A 16370-nucleotide genomic window follows, 5' to 3' on the forward strand; every position below is an offset into this window, starting at 1 on the left:
ATAGGAGGTTTGGGAAACATTTAAGTTAAAATTATAGATTGTCAACAGTCAGCTATTATATTATGAAATCATCCTTAAGAACAGAAAGGACTCCTACCAATTATGTATGATTTTCTTAAATTAATATTCACATTCTATTGTCTATACAAAATACAAGATTAAACAAGAGATTTATTTTGTCAGCCCAAAACAGAGAGAGATTTATTATTTTAAAAGACTAAAAGAGCAGTTATCCTGATTCTGTAACTGAAATATTCCCAAACCAGATGAGATTTTTACAGTTTTCTTTCTTACCTGAAAGACAAGTGCTTAGTAAAAGGGTATGATGACTGCTTACACCATGTTCTACATATATTTCACATAAAGATAAAACCTCAAAACAAGTATATTCTTTATTATATAAATATAAAATTCTTACACTTAGATGAAAACGTAATTATTATTTGACTGTGGGACACAGAAGCAAGTGATGTTAATCAAGAGAATATATTACAAAGTAAAATTCAGACAAAACTAGAAGAATTCAATCAAAAATATTTAGATGTAAGCAAGTCATTGGTAAAAGGAGTATGTGTTAACAAAAGACTTCTTAAAATAAATTGGTCATTAAACATCTTAGTATTGTGCAACTCTAGAACATGTGAGAATAAGAAAAAAACATAAAAACACACCTTTTAAAACAATGTCAGATGATTCAGCTAACAAATAGTGAATCATGTCTAGTTATATTGCATTCAAGTTCTAGCTCTTGTTAGTCATTTACTGTAAATTAAGGCATCAAAGGAGTTCAAAAGTTAACATGCACACAAAAAAATTGTGGGAACTCAGCCCCGTAACACGCACTCTACATTACCTAAGATATGAGTGTAAGCAAGTACTGGGACTCTTAATTAATGCATAGGTATGACGCAACAAGGAATTCTTAATTATGAAGAATAAGATGCAAAAAAAGCAAAAACTTAGCCAAAATAGTTCACTATAAAATGACAACATAATTTGGAAAAGCGTCTCTTTTATTTTTTTTTTTCAGTATGCAGGGGTTTTAATTTTTGTTTACTACATCAAAAAGGAAGAAATATTTTTACATTATAACCCAACAAACATTTCATGAAACATTATTGACCTTTACTACATGTTATAAAAGTACATGTTTCCTATTTCTTTCTTTTTTGTTTTATGCTGGTTACACCCTACTGAATTGTTATTTCACAATCTACCAATGGCTCTTAACCTGCAATCTGATGAATATTACTTTATGGCATACATAGACTATTAAGTTTCAGCCTTGAATCAAATTCTAAATTAGGAGTATCAAGAATTTCAGTAAAGAATTTCAGTAAAAAAGAAAAGTTCTCAGAATTAAAGGAACAAACAGTAAGCAACAGGGAGAATTTTTGGAGATAGGAATTGGATTTATCCAATGGCAAAGGCCTTATTCTCTCTTCATTCCATTTGAGATCCTGAACAATAAGTATAAATATGGCTAATAAATTAACATTCTCACAGTAATCTTCTGCATGAGAAAGGTTGTTGTTTAACCGTAATATAAAAACACAGCAATCCTTAAGTCACTTGGAAGCTCCTTTCAGAATTTCCATTAATTACATTCTTGCTTCTTTTCTTCCATCAATTACATTCTATAATGTTCAAGGTAAACAGCCACTTCCTACTAAATACTGTTTTCAGTTTTTTTTATTACAAGAATTATAATGACATTATTCTATTTTATTTTGGCACAAGTGCAATACATTTTAATTAATTTATGTCTTAAACATGCTTTTATTTCTAGGCTTTTGACCTGAAAACAGAAATCTCCATTTATAATATTTGGAAACCGAAAAGTATCTATGGCAGGTTTTAATCAACTTAGAAGTTTATTTTGACAGGCTAAGGACAATCAATGCCTGGGCGAAAAAAAAAAACAGAATCACAAAAACAGTCTATTGTCTGTGCCTTTCTCCCAAGATGACTTGGAGGGCGGGCTTCAGTGTCTACAGGGGAAAAGTGGGCTGGAGGGGAAAGAGGAACTTATCATTCACATGTTCTGAGACAAAATGAGCAGGTCAGGGAATAATCAAGTATGTATTGGCTTATGCTCAGTAAGTTGGCACTTTACATAAGATAAAGTGAACATACAGTAGCTATCTGTGGAGATATTTAAACTTTTATCTGTAGATCTCTACTTAGAAACAAAAGGAAATGCAGTTGCTTATATGACTCAGCTTTCAGCTTAATTTTTTCCCCTTGGCATAATGAATTGGGGTTGTTTTGTTTTTCTTTCACATATTGCTTCTAATAGAAAATAAAATTAAAATTCTGAACTGAATTAAAAACTAATTTGGGAATAGTATACATTTGTTAGCTCAGCATTTCCTCTAGAATTTGGGGCAAACCTGGTAGTCTTGGCATTGTGACCAAAAACCTAGACTGGGGGAGATAGAGGTGGAAATAGGTGTTCACCTGTTGAACAGCAGCATTAGGGAGAAATACTTTTAGGTAAGTTGATAAAACCAGCCAAGCGCAGTGGCTCACACCTGTAATCCCAGCACTTTGGGAGGCCAAGGAGGGTGGATCACAAGGTCAGGAGTTCGAGACCAGCCTGACCAAGAGACGAGCCTGGCCAATATGGTGAAACCCTGTCTCTACTAAAAATACAAAAATTAGCTGGGCTGTGGCAAGCCCAGGTGTAGTGGCAGGCACCTACAATCCCAGCTACTCGGGAGGCTGAGGCAGGAGAATTGCTTGAACCCAGGAGGCAGAGGTTGCAGTGAGCTGAAGATTGCACCATTGCACTCCAGCCTGGGCAACAGAATGAAACCCCAACTCAAAAAAAAAAAAAAAAAAAGGAAAAATAGGTAAAACCACAGAATGACAAGGAGATTGATAGAGTCAGCAAGTTAAGACTAAGCACAAGATATATACAGACAGCAATAAAATTTCTGGGACAAAGGGAAAGAAAAGGATTGTACTTTTACTGTAGAGGAGAAGGAAGGGGGACGTAGAGAAAGAAGAGAAACAAATACTTGGTGACGACCTGGCAGTTAGACACCACGTCTGATGGAATCCTTATAAGAAGCAGATTTCTCTTCATACTAGAGATGAGGAAACTGAGGTTAAGGAATATACCCTAAATCACACATACTTAGGATTTGAACCAACATCTAACTGCAATCACCATGTTCTTTTCACTCAACATCACTGTTCCCCATTTAGAGAGAAGGTGAAAAGTAAACAGGTTCAGCAAAGATCCATGTTGCACAGGGACAAACAATGTGAGTGGGGAAGCTACTGGGACAAAGGTTGAGATCTAAGTTCACCTACCTCTGATTTAACATTCAGAATGTTAAATCGCTTTATAAGAGACTGAGTAGCAATGTAGAGGTTTATTTCATAGAACTAAAGCTCTAAAAAATATGAATGTAAAAATCCATTGATGCCTGAAAACAGTAAGTTGTCAATAAATGGTAATTGCCACTATTTATATTATCATCACTATTAACTTTCCAACTCCTCAATATGTGCTAATTTCTTCTGAACACTGGGCTTAGTGAGATTTTTGCATGTTTCTTGCATCTGTATTTAATTTGTTCAAACCTAAAATATTTCAGAAAATGTGCTCCTTTTCTTTCTAGCAATTTAATTTTACCTTCAGAAAACTTCCACACCAAAGCTAAGATGACTTTGACAGCTGAATCCCAAATTATAGGGAAATTGAAAAATAGGGCAAGTATTTCCACTTCCCCAGATAAAAATGTTTCAGACTCCATTTTCATAGAAGTGAAGAATAAATGATTTCTTTAAATTAACAATCAGAGTTATGACATTTTCAGAGAAGTTTCTAAAAAACAAAGAACAAAAAAATGGCACATTCATTCCAATTCAAGATCTGTCAGATCTGACAACTTAAGATGGTAGGAAAGACTTCTTTTTCTTTTTTCTTTTTTTTTTTTTTTTTTGAGATGGGAGTCTCACTCTATCGCCCAGGCTGGAGTACCATGGTGTGATCTCAGCTCACTGCAACCTCCACCTCCTGGGTTCAAGCGATTCTCCTGCCTTGGCCTCCCAAGTAGCTGGGATTACAGGCACCTGACAACATGCCCGCTTCATTTTTTTATTTTTAGTGGAGACAGGGTTTCACCATGTTGGCCAGGCTGGTCTCGAACTCCTGAACTCAGGTGATCCACCTGCCTCGGCCTCCCAAAGTGCTGGGATTATAGGCATGAGTCACTGTGCCTGGCCAGTAGGAAAGACTTCTGAAAAAGATTTGAGTTTGATTTAAAGTAAGACAAATCTGGAAAAACAAAGTAATTTGAAACTCTACAATCTAATCCTAGTTTCCATAATCACAGCACTATCAGCAAGTAATCTTTCAATTTTCTTTTTATTTTTAATCTTTTTTTTTTTTTTTTTGAGAGAGAGAGAGGGTCTCATCTTACTGTGGTGCCCAGGCTGGAGAGCAGTGGTGCGATCTTGGCTCACTACAACCTCCACCTCTCAGGCTCAAGCAATCCTCCCACCTCAGCCTCACCCTCCAGAGTAGCTGGGAACACAGGTGCATACCACCATACCTAGGTGATATTTTTTTTTTTTAGAGACAGGGTCTTGCTATGTTACCCAGGTTGGTCTTGATGGTCTGATCTCAAGCAATCCTCCCGCCTTGGCCTCCCATAGTGTTAGGATTACAGACATGAGTCATCTCACCTGACCAATTTTTCCATTTTCTTTATTCATTTTCTGGAAAAATGATTGGAAACAAATATCTTATTACATAATATACAGGTTTCATTTGGATCATTCCACGTAGCCCTCACAATCATCCTTTCCTTAAAACAAAATTCAGTGCTAAGTGGAATGGCCCCTTCTCTAAACACCAAAAACTAATATCTAAAACAAAAGCAAATAGTATTAATCTATAATTTAATAACGTTACTATTTATTGAGTGCCTGCTCTATTCCAGTCATCACAGTCCTCCTTTACATGTGCGAGTGTTAATTATTGGAAGAAACATACAAGGGTTTTTTTTGTTTGATTGGTTGGTTTTTTACTGGTATGGAAACTGAAGCTCACAGAGCTCATAGAAAAATAGGGCCTAAGATCACACAGGGACAGAAATTTTAAAATTCCATTTCATTATAGTAATTCAGAGGTATGGAAGAACTAATAAGAGAAAAGTTAACAAGTACTGAGGGCGTACAACATATGAGACATCATGTTAAGGACTTAATATTGCATTCCTCACAACCCAGGGAACTATGGGAGGTAGTATTGTCCCTGATATGTGAAACAGGGCACTGATTAAGACACTTGCCAAAGTTACAACAAATGAGAGGTGAAAAGTATGGTCTCTGGCCTACTTTGTGAGGTTTTGATCACCAAACTATCCATAGCTTCAAATCAGACCCTTAGGGCTGACATGGTAAATAAACAAGGCATTATGAAGGAAGAGGGATTCTGAATGAGGATGATTTAAATTGGAGCAATGGGAGAATCAAAGGCAGAAAGAAAAAAGTGAAAATGGACTTTGCAGGGCACTGTTCTCTCCACAGAAACTCCATAAGCATTAGGTTTTTTGTTTATTGTTTTGTTTTGTTTGTTTGTTTGTTGAGACAATGCAGGGCACTGTTCTCTCCACAGAAACTCCATAAGCATTAGGTTTTTTGTTTATTGTTTTGTTTTGTTTGTTTGTTTGTTGAGACAAGAGTCTCACTCTATCACCCAGGCTAGAGTGCAGTGACTTGATCTCAGCTCACTGCAACCTTCACCTCCTAGATTTGAGTGATTCTCCTGACTCAGCCTCCCAAGTAGCTGGAATTACAGGTGCACACCATCACGCCCAGTTAATTTTTTGTATTTTTAGCAGAAATGGGGTTTCACCATGCTGGCCAGGCTGGTCTCAAACTCCTGACCTCGTGATCCACCCACCTCAGCCTCCCAAAGTGCTGGGATTACAGGCATGAGTCACTGCAGTCAGCCAGTTTTTACTAATAAAATTTATCATGTTTTTCCACCACATTTTTTGGAGGCAGTAAGGAAATCTAACTAAAACCAAAATCAAATCTCAGGAATAGTCATTGTAAAAATACTTTAATTAAGTCTGGTTCCTCTTTTACGTCTCTTACATGAAAGTATCCTTCTCCAAGACTTTTTCTATCGGCTTTTTTTTTTCCTTCTCCCACCCCCCGTTTTTTGTCCTCTTTCTCTGTAGGATCGTCACTTCCACAGCCTCAATTAAAACCTCTGGAATAATATTTCTTAAATTTTTCAATTGCCCCACCCCACAGCTCCACAATGCTGTTACACAGATTTCCAACTGGGCATGGATTTCCACTTAGATGACAATAAACTCAATTTGTCTGAAATGAAATTCATTTTTTCCTCCGCACTAGTTCTGGAATCTCACTTTCCTAACCTGATGGTGGTCTGTCAACACATTTCTCATCAGCAGGATTTCAAACCCCAAACTCTCAGGATTGGATTCCAAACACTCTTTTGGTCCCCAACTTCCACACAAGCTCTACAGATTCTATCTCCACCAATTCTGCACTACCTATCCCTCTTGCAACTCTCTTCCACTTTCCATTCTATTACATGTGTCTACTGTTTTCCTTTCTGCCGCCACGTCCAAGAATGAAGAGTTCATTACCTGTCACCCAGATTAGTAAAACACTCTCAAGAGGTCTCCCTGTTTCTGTAACTCTTTGACACAGGATAATTTTCCTAAGGTACAATTCTCATTATATCTCTCCTCTCCCTGCAAAACGCTCAGCAGCTTCCCAAGAATTATTAGATTAAGAAACAAAGGCACTCAACATTTAATGTTTTACACTTTTCAGCACAACCCAAATTTCAGGGATTTTTTCCCCCTACACTGTAATAACAACGTGCCATCTGCTATTCCAGGAATAAGCTTCTCTTTTTTCTCCTGAAGTTTTGCCTTCTAAATGGGATCCCTATTTTTCCATTGATCGAATTCCTACCCATATAAAAATAAATATACTTTACATGGAAAAATAAGATACAAAAATCTCTGTACACTACTCAAACTAGGTAGAATTGTGTATTCCCCATGATCTCACATAATATGCAAAAGAGTAATAATATCCGACATAAGCAAGGATGTGAAGAAATGAGCTCTCTCATCCACAGGGACAATGGTAAACAATTTTAGATGTTAACAATATTTTTAGATGTTAACAATATCTTAGTAAACTAAAGATGCTTATCCTCTGATCTGGAAATTTCACTTTTAGAAATGTATCTTACAGAAAATCCGATACAGTTATGCAAGAATTATTTCCAATAGCAAAAATGTTGGATAATTTAAGTGGTTACAAAAACAAACTAGACTATACCCAAATGATGTAATACTGGTTATCCACTAACAAGAATGAATAGAATAAACAGAAAATGAATACATCAGCTAGTAATTATTGAGTGCATTCTAGGAGATAGCATCGTTTTAAGTACTTTCCAAGTATGAACTCATTTCACAAAAATCCCAAGACATGAATCTGCAATTTCTTAAGAGGACACATCCTCATGCTCCACTGAGGAATCAAAACAACAAAACTGCAAAATGATATGGAATGTACCAAAATATACATAACTTAAAAGGAAAAGAAAAAAACCTCTATACATGCTTCCAATTGTTCTCAACATTGTTTACCACTTACGAAGGTATGTGTTTTCAGGATGGGAAGAGGAGTGGGCTTCCTTTCTATAATCCCCTTTATAATGTACATCTTTTAAAGCATGTAGTGTTTTATAATTTTAAAAAACACTACAAAGTATGCAAATGTAAAGACCATACAGAAACTGATTTGAAGGTGGTTAGATTTTTTCTTTTTTCTATTTTTAAATATTCTATATTACTTTTACTATTTTTATTTGTTTTAATAAAGAAGACCTTTTCCTCTCTCTCACGATCCATTTAAACTACTGTCCTATGATACAATGAAGTGTATGGACTTCGAAATATCACAGACCTAGGTTTAAATCTGTCCATTTATGTACTAGAGCAAGCACAACCTTAGTGACCCTGGGCAAATTATTTAACCTCACTGAGCCTTAGTTTTCTCACTTGTTAGAGACAATGACACCAATATCAAGGGCTTGCATGAGGATTAAATAAAATAGTATCTCCAAAATATCTAGCAAAATGATGAGCATTATCAAAATCTCCCCATATAAAATTGTCTTCCTTTCTTGGAATCTTGCCTAATTCCAGCAAACTGAAATAACTTCACTCCATAAGCTTTAGCTTTTCCTAATAAATTTTATCATGCTTTTCTGCCACATTTGGTGATTTGTCTTACGGTAAACCTCTGGGTATCAGTAAAGGTGTCCTACACATTGATCATCTCTTTTCATTCTGACTAGCAGACAACCCTCAAAACAGTACTCATGCAATGTGATTGTTACATGAATTATGAGAAAATCTGATGTTAAAAAAATTGGACAGGTGTGAAACAGCACACTTCACCAAAAAAATGAACATACTGGCTAACTAAATGATGAATTAAAACTCACTTCTCCAACCCAACAAAATCATTTTTCTAATTATTATTTATTTATTTTCAGGCAGAGTTTTGCTCTTGTTGCCTAGGCAGGAGTGCAATGTCACGATCTTGGCTCACTGAAACTTCTGCCTCCCGAGTCCAAGCAATTCTCCTGCCTCAGCCTCTCTAGTAGCTGGGATTACAGGCATGCACCACCACGCCTGGTTAATTTTTGTATTTTTAGTAGAAATGGGGTTTCTCCATGTTGGCCAGGCTGGCCTTGAACTCATGTCCTCAGGTGATCTGCCCACGTTGGCCTCCCAAAGTGCTGGGATTACAGGCATGAGCCATTGTGCCAGCTCAATAGAAAAACTTCTTTTAAAAGGCCTTTGTTTCCAATAAACTGATAGATCAGATTAAGCCCCCCACCTCTGTTCTAAGTATAATCAAATATTACCACTTTTTAAAAATACGAAAGCAAATGAAAATATCTAAACTGAAAAGTTTAGCTATGTTAAGAAATATTCCTAACAACACATTTACAATTTGGAAAATCCCCTTTCCCCTTTAGGGCAGCATGACAAGCACACACAAAAGTAAGTGCAGAGACAACACCTTGTCACCCTGGAGTCTTTCTGAAATTTTAAGGATACACCAGGGTTAGGGAGTAGGGGCAAGGAGACTAAGAGTTCTAGATAAAAAGACACTTTAAAAACCAAATAAGGCTCTAAGTAACCCATATATAGGTAATTGTGCCATTAGCTTTAGATACAAAAAGGAAGAATTCCCGTAGTTTTAAATTTAAAATTAAAAACAAAAAACTACTGCAAGAATAAAGTCTATGATTTTCAGGATCCCAAACACGTCTCTGCTTATAACCACCCATTTCTTGGCAATAAAGCTTGTTAGTCAATGTCTCGGGACATATTAACCTAATTTGTTAGTGAACGCTCATTAGCTCAATTCAAGCTCCAGAACATAGTTTGGGAATAAAGCACTCATTCTTCCTGGCCGACTGCCCTGGTCAACACAAGCGCTGGTTTTCTAGTCTGTCGCTAAGCTGGATTCGATTTTTAACGCTTTGCAAAGAGCTTTGACATTAAGAAAAAGAAGGGACACTTACCTTGAGAAGCGAAGGCAGCCTAGCCAACTTCCGGTTTTTTTACAACTTTATCACATTTCAGCAGCTGGGCGGAGCCAGTTAAGCTGTGAGCCAAAAGGGAACCTTTCCCAAAGCTGCAAAACTTGATTTGCAAGACCAGTACTAGTTTTAGGACTCCATTTCTGAGAATTAAGAATTCTGTTTTACACAAGGGGACACTATTCGCAAACTAGTCATTATTTCACCGCAAAAATTATACTTTTTGTCTTTAATTGCAAAACTATTTGAAAATACCTACCTGTTCTAAAATAGTGCTAAGCAAAAGCAAATTCACTTTTAAAAAGTGGAAAAAGATTAGATTGCATAGAACTGAAACCTTTCTGAAGTGTGACTGATAAAATGCAAAAGAAATCTTGTATTTTGCAGATTTCACCCTGACATTTAGAAGTTTTGTTTTTGTTTCTTTTTAAGCCTTTAATCTGTCTCACAAGATTATTTTGTAAAAGAAAAATTTCAGGGCTAGAAAAAAACAATGCAATTGTATTTTTAAATCCTACTTTTTATTTTGTTTTTCTGTTTTTTACTTGTTTTCTTCTCTTTAATGTAATTGAAAATATTAAACTTCTCATTTCAGAGCTTGAGTGGCATTGGAACTGCCCAGTGGGTTCACCTTGCCCCCTATCTAGACAGAGCCGATTTATCAAGATAAGGGAATTGCAGTGAAGAAAGAGTAATTCACACAGAGCTGGCTGTCCAGGAGACCAAAAGTTTTATTTGTTTTTTGTTTATTGTGTTTTGTTTTTGAGACAGTCTTGCTCTGTCACCCAATGCTGGAGTGCACTGGTGTGATCTCAGCTCATGCAACCTCTGCCTCCTGGGTTCAAGAGATTCTCCTGCCTCAGCCTCCCGAGTAGCTGGCACTACAGACCTGTGCCACCACGCCCAGCTAATTTTTGTATTTTCAGTAGAGACAAGGTTTCACCATGTTGGCCAGGATGGTCTTGATCTCTTGACCACAGGATCCACCTGCCTCAGCCTCCAAAAGTACTGGGATTACAGGCATGAGCCACCGTGCTCAGCCCCTTAAGTTTTATTATTACTCAACACAGTCTCCCCAGGATTTAGGTATCAGAATTTTTAAAGATAATTTGGTGGGTAGGGGCTTGGGAAGTGGGAATACTAATTGGTCAGGTTGGAGATGGAATTATGCCAGGGCTGAAGTGAGGTTTTCTTGCTGTCTTCTGTTCCTGGGTGGGATGGCAGAAGTGGTTGAGCCAGATTACCAGTCCAGGTAGTGTCAGCTGATCCACCAAGTGCAGGGTCTCCAAAATATCTCAAGCACTAATCTTAGGTTCTACAATAATGATGTTATCCCCAGGAGAGGTTCAGACTCTTGGAGCCAAAGGCTACATGACCCCTAAATCGTTATTTCTAATCTTGTAGCTAATTTGTTGGTCCTGCAAAAGCAGACTGGTCCCCAGACAAGCAGGAAATCTATTCAGGAAGGGGCTTTCATTATCAATTTTGTTTCATGAAACAAAACATGAACTGGATTTCTTCCCAAAGTTAGTTTGGCTATGACCAGGAATGAACAGGGACAACTTAAAGGTTAAAAGAAAGATGGAGTCAGTTAGGTCTGATCTCATTCACTGTCATAATTTCCTCAGTTATAATTTTTTTGCAAAGCTGCTTTCAACATGTGCAGACTAGAAAATAGATTATGACCCATGCCTTGACCTGTAAATCCTGGTTATCAGTCAACCCCAGTAAATTCTTTAAACCATCTTTAAAGACAGAACAGAGAAAGGAACACCATCATATTACTCTTTCTCCCAAAGAGCTAGTCACAATTAACAAAAGCCCCTCTCCACAGGATTTTAAAGAGAGGCTTTAAATAAAGATGACCCAGAGTTGGTTTGCTATCCTAAAGCTGCTGGGAACATGAATAGTTTTAAACTAAGTCATCTGATCTTCAGTTCTTCAAAACCTCAAGTGGTGAGCCTTCTGCAGATAACAGACCCTTTCCAGAAACTGTCCCAATTGCATGCCAAAGGTATGATATGTCTACAAAACAAAAACTCTTCGACTATATTGTCAGAATCCTTCATCCTAAAGCACTCTTAGGAAGTGGTACAACACAGTGGAAACAACTGAATAAAGAGAGAGGCTAGCTCTGTATAAAACAACACTTTCACTGGCTCAGTGGCTCACATCTGTAATCCCAGCACTTTGGGAGCCGAGGCAGGTGGATCACAAGGTCAGGAGTTCAGGAAGAGCCTTGTCGAGATGGTGAAATCCCATCTCTACTAAAAATACAAAAATTGGCCAGATGAGGTGGCATGCACCTATAATCCCAGCTAATCAGGAGGCTGAGGCAGAATTGCTTGAACCTGGGAGACAGAGGTTGCAGTGAGCCGAGATTACACCACTCCCACTCCAGTCTGGCCAACAGAGCAAGACTCTGCCTTAAATAAATAAATAAATATAAAACCACCCTTTCTAGGCCTATCATTTCTCTCCATGTCCCAGCTATAATTCCACCCTATCATTCCCTTCCAGATCACCTCTACTAGACTCTTCATCAATTTCTTGTCAGTTGTCACAATAGACCAATTTTATTAAAATGAGTTCAGTGGAGCTTAGATCCTAAGAAGTTAAAGCTACCCTACTGGTTACCACTCTCATGCCTCTATATTAGCAGTTCTCAAGCTTTTTCAATTTCAGGGTTCCTTACAACTTTGAAAGATTATTATGTACACCAGAGATGTTTCTTTATGTGGGTGCTATTAATATTTTTATATTAAAAATTAACAGAAAAGTTAAATATTCATAAATGTGTTTTTAAGTGACAATAATAATTATGTTAGCACAGTATGTTCACTGTTGCTTATATGATTGTTTTTCAACAATAAAAAATTAATGGAAAAGTATAGCACTTGACTAGTCTTAAAAAAAGAAAAAGTATCATTGTTTAAATTGTTGCAAATCTCTTTAATGTCTGGCTTAATAGAAGAAAGTAGGATTCTCATATCTGCTTCTGCATTCAATCTTTTGTGACATTATGTAACACCTCAGGTAGCCACTGGCAAACTTTACTGTGTATTCATGAGAAAATGAGCATATAGAAGGCAAATAAAGTACAGTAAGAACAATAATTATCATTTATTGAGCACCCATTTTAACTAAGGCACCTATATTATTCCTGTCTATTATGAACATCCTACAGCTGAGAGTGTTAAGACCTGCGTGGCTAAGTAAATTGCTCCAGATCAGACAGTGAAGTGACGGATAGGATCCTAAACCAAAACCATCGTCTCCACTGAGTGCCACTGCCAAGTCTGAATGAGGTCTGATGGACCAAACTTAGGAACTTCCCTGCCCTATTTCATTCAGCATTTCAAACAAGTTTACATTCAAAGAGAACATCTCCAGCTGATTAGACACAGCCTCAACTCAATAAATTCAAAACCCAGCATCCAAAATAAATTCATTCTCACTTGGCCTTTAATTATGGTCATCTTACCCAAACAGCCAAATTTACCCCTTCTTCTCCATCTCCACTGCCACTATTCTGGTTTATGTACTAGACTGTAGTCTCAACTGAACTATAGTCATTAACTACTAAGTGCTTCCAGTTTCTCCGCACCTAATTAGCTATCCCACACACTATGGGATAGCTAATCTTTCTTTTTTTTTTTTTTTTTTTTTTGAGACAGAGTCTCACTCTGTCACTCAGGCTGGAGTGCAATGGCGCAATCTCAGCTCACTGCAACCTCCACCACCCCAGCTCAAGTGATTCTCCTGCCTCAGCTTCCTGAATAGCCAGAATTACAGGTGTGTGCCACCACACCCAGCTAATATTTGTATTTTTAGTAGAGACGGGGTTTCACCATGTTTGCCAGGCTGGTCTCAAACTCCTGATGTCAGGTGATCCACCTGCCTCTGCCTTCCAAAGTGCTGGGATTACAGGGGTGAGCCACTGCGCCGGCCTGGGATAGCTAATCTTTCTCAAGTATAACCCGTATCTTGTAACCCCTATGCTAAAAAAAAGTTTTCTTATCTATTTATTACTTATTACTGCACGAATGAATGTCCAGATTCCACAAAGAGATGTTGTGCCAAACCTCTATTGGCTCCAGTGGGGATGGCAGCAGGTTCAAGAGGCTGACAAAGAGATCCAGAGCAAATGAGATATGGGGTTTTACCTGGGCTTACACATGGGGGAGAGTCCGATGGCAGTAGCCTGGACTGGATAACCCCATGGCCCAGAGGCACTAGGATACACAGGAGACCCACCTTACATACAGGTCAGTGGCTACAGGAGAACTCAGCCAATTGCAAAAAGCACACAGTTTATATGGCATTTTCACTTCGCACCTTCCCCCTAACAAGCTCCACCTGGCAATCATCATTCAGCCCAAAATTCAGGGCCTCAATCCCCCACACGGCCTGTGTTCCGTAGGATGGACAGGGGCACAGATGTTTCTCATAGACAGGGAATTAATCTCCAGGTTTGCCACTCTTGGATTCCCTACCTTGGAACCCCGAACACACATTCAGGTGAGTCTGCAACAGGGTCATTCTCAGGATATGCTTAAGTTATTGCTATCAGGTGCGTTTACCAAATAACAGATGGCCAAATGAAATAATTTCTGTAAAGCACAGTGCTTGGCACAAAAATAAGTATTTAATAAATGGAAGTCAAATTAAAAAGTTTTGATGGTGGCTTTGTAAATGAAATGTCCCTTCTTTACAGTGCTATAAATAATACATTGTTCCAGAATTATCCATGGACTGCTGATCAAACACTGGTCAGTAAATCCATATTTTACTCTCTGACAACATAAAGCCGTTCTCAACATTCAATTAGTGGTAGTAACATCTTTCTTCATATTTTTCTTACCCACCAGTTGAAGGTCACCTTACCTTATGCTCCGCTAAACACAACCCAATCCTTACTCAAAATACTGTGACCTCCCTATAACAGATCCTGAAGAATATCCAACCTTTCATCCTTACCCCTAGCTAAAGCTGTCTGTGTCTTCCAAAAAGAGCTAACCTTATTACTGAAACCCAGTTTTGAATAATCTAGATACAATTAAACTCTTCAAAATAATTTGTCCACCTAAAAAAAAAAACACGAGGAAATTTCCTCTAACTGTGTTGCGTTTACTCAAAAATAGAAATAAAGATTGTAATCTGGAATGTATGAAATGGCAAGCCATCAGGGCCTTTGGCTCGGGAAGGGCAAGGGAAGCTATTATTAGAAAAAACGATTTCTGTAAACTGCTTATAAACAGTTCACTGTTTCCAGAGGCAGAGCTGTTGTCATTTCTTTGGTAGAAATGCCATTACTGGGCAAGTGTTCTTCTAAGATCATCTTATCTGCATTTCTGCAGGCCTGAAGAATGCCTAATGATAAACTATCAGAGGAGGAGACGTGTGAAGGATAGAAAGTGATGTTAGACAGTTCTTGGAAATAGTTCTTATCTCAGACCTGTAAGCATGAAACTCCTTTTCTTTCAGGAGGGCTTCCTGGTCCTATTTTGTCTAAGTCTGACAAAAGTGATTTCATCCTGGTATCTGCAACTTTCGCAATTTTCACCACTTTTTTTAAAATCATAAAGCCACTTAGAGATTATCTGAACTCATAAAAGTCTACTCCAATGCAAATGCATAGAAGATAGCTCTTTGGTGGGATAGGACATGGCCTTCCATTAATTCTTTTCAAGTGAGATATTTCTGGCCTGGCATGGTGGTTCATGCCTGTAATCCCAGCATTTTGGGAGGCCGAGGCAAGCAGATCACTTGAGGTGAGGAGTTCAAGATCAGTCTGGCCAATGTGGTGAAATCCCATCTCTACTGAAAATACAAAAACTAGCCAGGCATGGTGATGTGTGCCTGTAATCCTACTCGGGAGGCTGAGACAGGAGAATCACTTGAACTAGGGAGATGGAGTTTGCAGTGAGCTGAGATTGAGCCACTGCACTCCAGCCTGGGTGACAGAAGGAGACTCCATCTCAAAAAAAAAAAGAGAGAGAGAGAGATTTCTTTGTTGTAAGAGACTGTTCTTTGCAGTCTCAGTACTGAAAGAAACTATACTCTCCAAAAGAATAAGAATTGATTTACTGATTGAGTAAAAAGTCAGTTTGTTATGCACAAAATATATAGTCAGGGTAACATTTATCATGAAAGCTGGTAGTTTAACTATTTTCAAGAATCCTTTTTCTCCATTGGGTAAACTTTGACTATCAGAATAAAAAGAGCAAATCTAAATTTGGTCATTAATCAAAGCAACCACTAGGAAAACAAGCATGAAAATAAGTGGCCAAAATAAGGAATCTTGAGACCCAAGAACAGCAGGAGTAAGCAGTAACGGAACAGGATAGGAGTGGTGGTCCAGATGCATTCTGGAATGACACACAGAAGTCTTCTGTTACTTTTTATGCAACAGTGGCCTGGCCATAAACCAATCAAAACCTCCTAGTAAGATAAAATGGAATGAACAATAAAGAAAAATAATTTAAAAATTAGAAAAATAAACTTTTTGAAGATCAAATGGAATGACCACCACCTACTCTGCAAACTCCCAGATTCTCCTAAAAGGTTCAGTGCAATATTTTTTTGTCTTCTGACTTTTTTTTTTTTTTAAGACATGGTCTCATTCTGTCACCCAGGCTGGAGTGCAGTGGTGCAATTGCAGCTTGCTGCAATCTCCACCTCCCAGGCTCAAGCCAGCCACCTGCCTCAGTCTCCTGAGTAGCTGGGA

The 16370-nt window shown here is 37.9% G+C and overlaps 1 protein-coding gene across 19 annotated transcripts in view; it reads right to left on the reverse strand.

Annotated features, from left to right (window-relative positions):
- FRRS1 (ferric chelate reductase 1) overlaps positions 1–16370 on the reverse strand; it is a 109614-nt gene that overhangs the window by 47674 nt on the left and 45570 nt on the right. For 4 of the 19 annotated variants that reach the window (XM_009001769.6, XM_078332600.1, XM_054236582.2 and 1 more), the window contains exon 1: positions 9623–9651. The exons of 13 other annotated variants lie outside the window; for them this stretch is intronic. The gene's annotated coding sequence lies outside the window, so the exon portion shown is untranslated. Of the gene's footprint in view, positions 1–4701; positions 4735–9622; positions 9652–16370 lie in introns of those variants that run through there. 2 more of the 19 variants (XM_078332599.1, XM_078332592.1) reach the window with 1 other exon arrangement.

Source organism: Callithrix jacchus, chromosome 7 (genome assembly GCF_049354715.1).
Source record: "Callithrix jacchus isolate 240 chromosome 7, calJac240_pri, whole genome shotgun sequence".
Taxonomy (NCBI): Eukaryota; Metazoa; Chordata; class Mammalia; order Primates; family Cebidae; genus Callithrix; species Callithrix jacchus.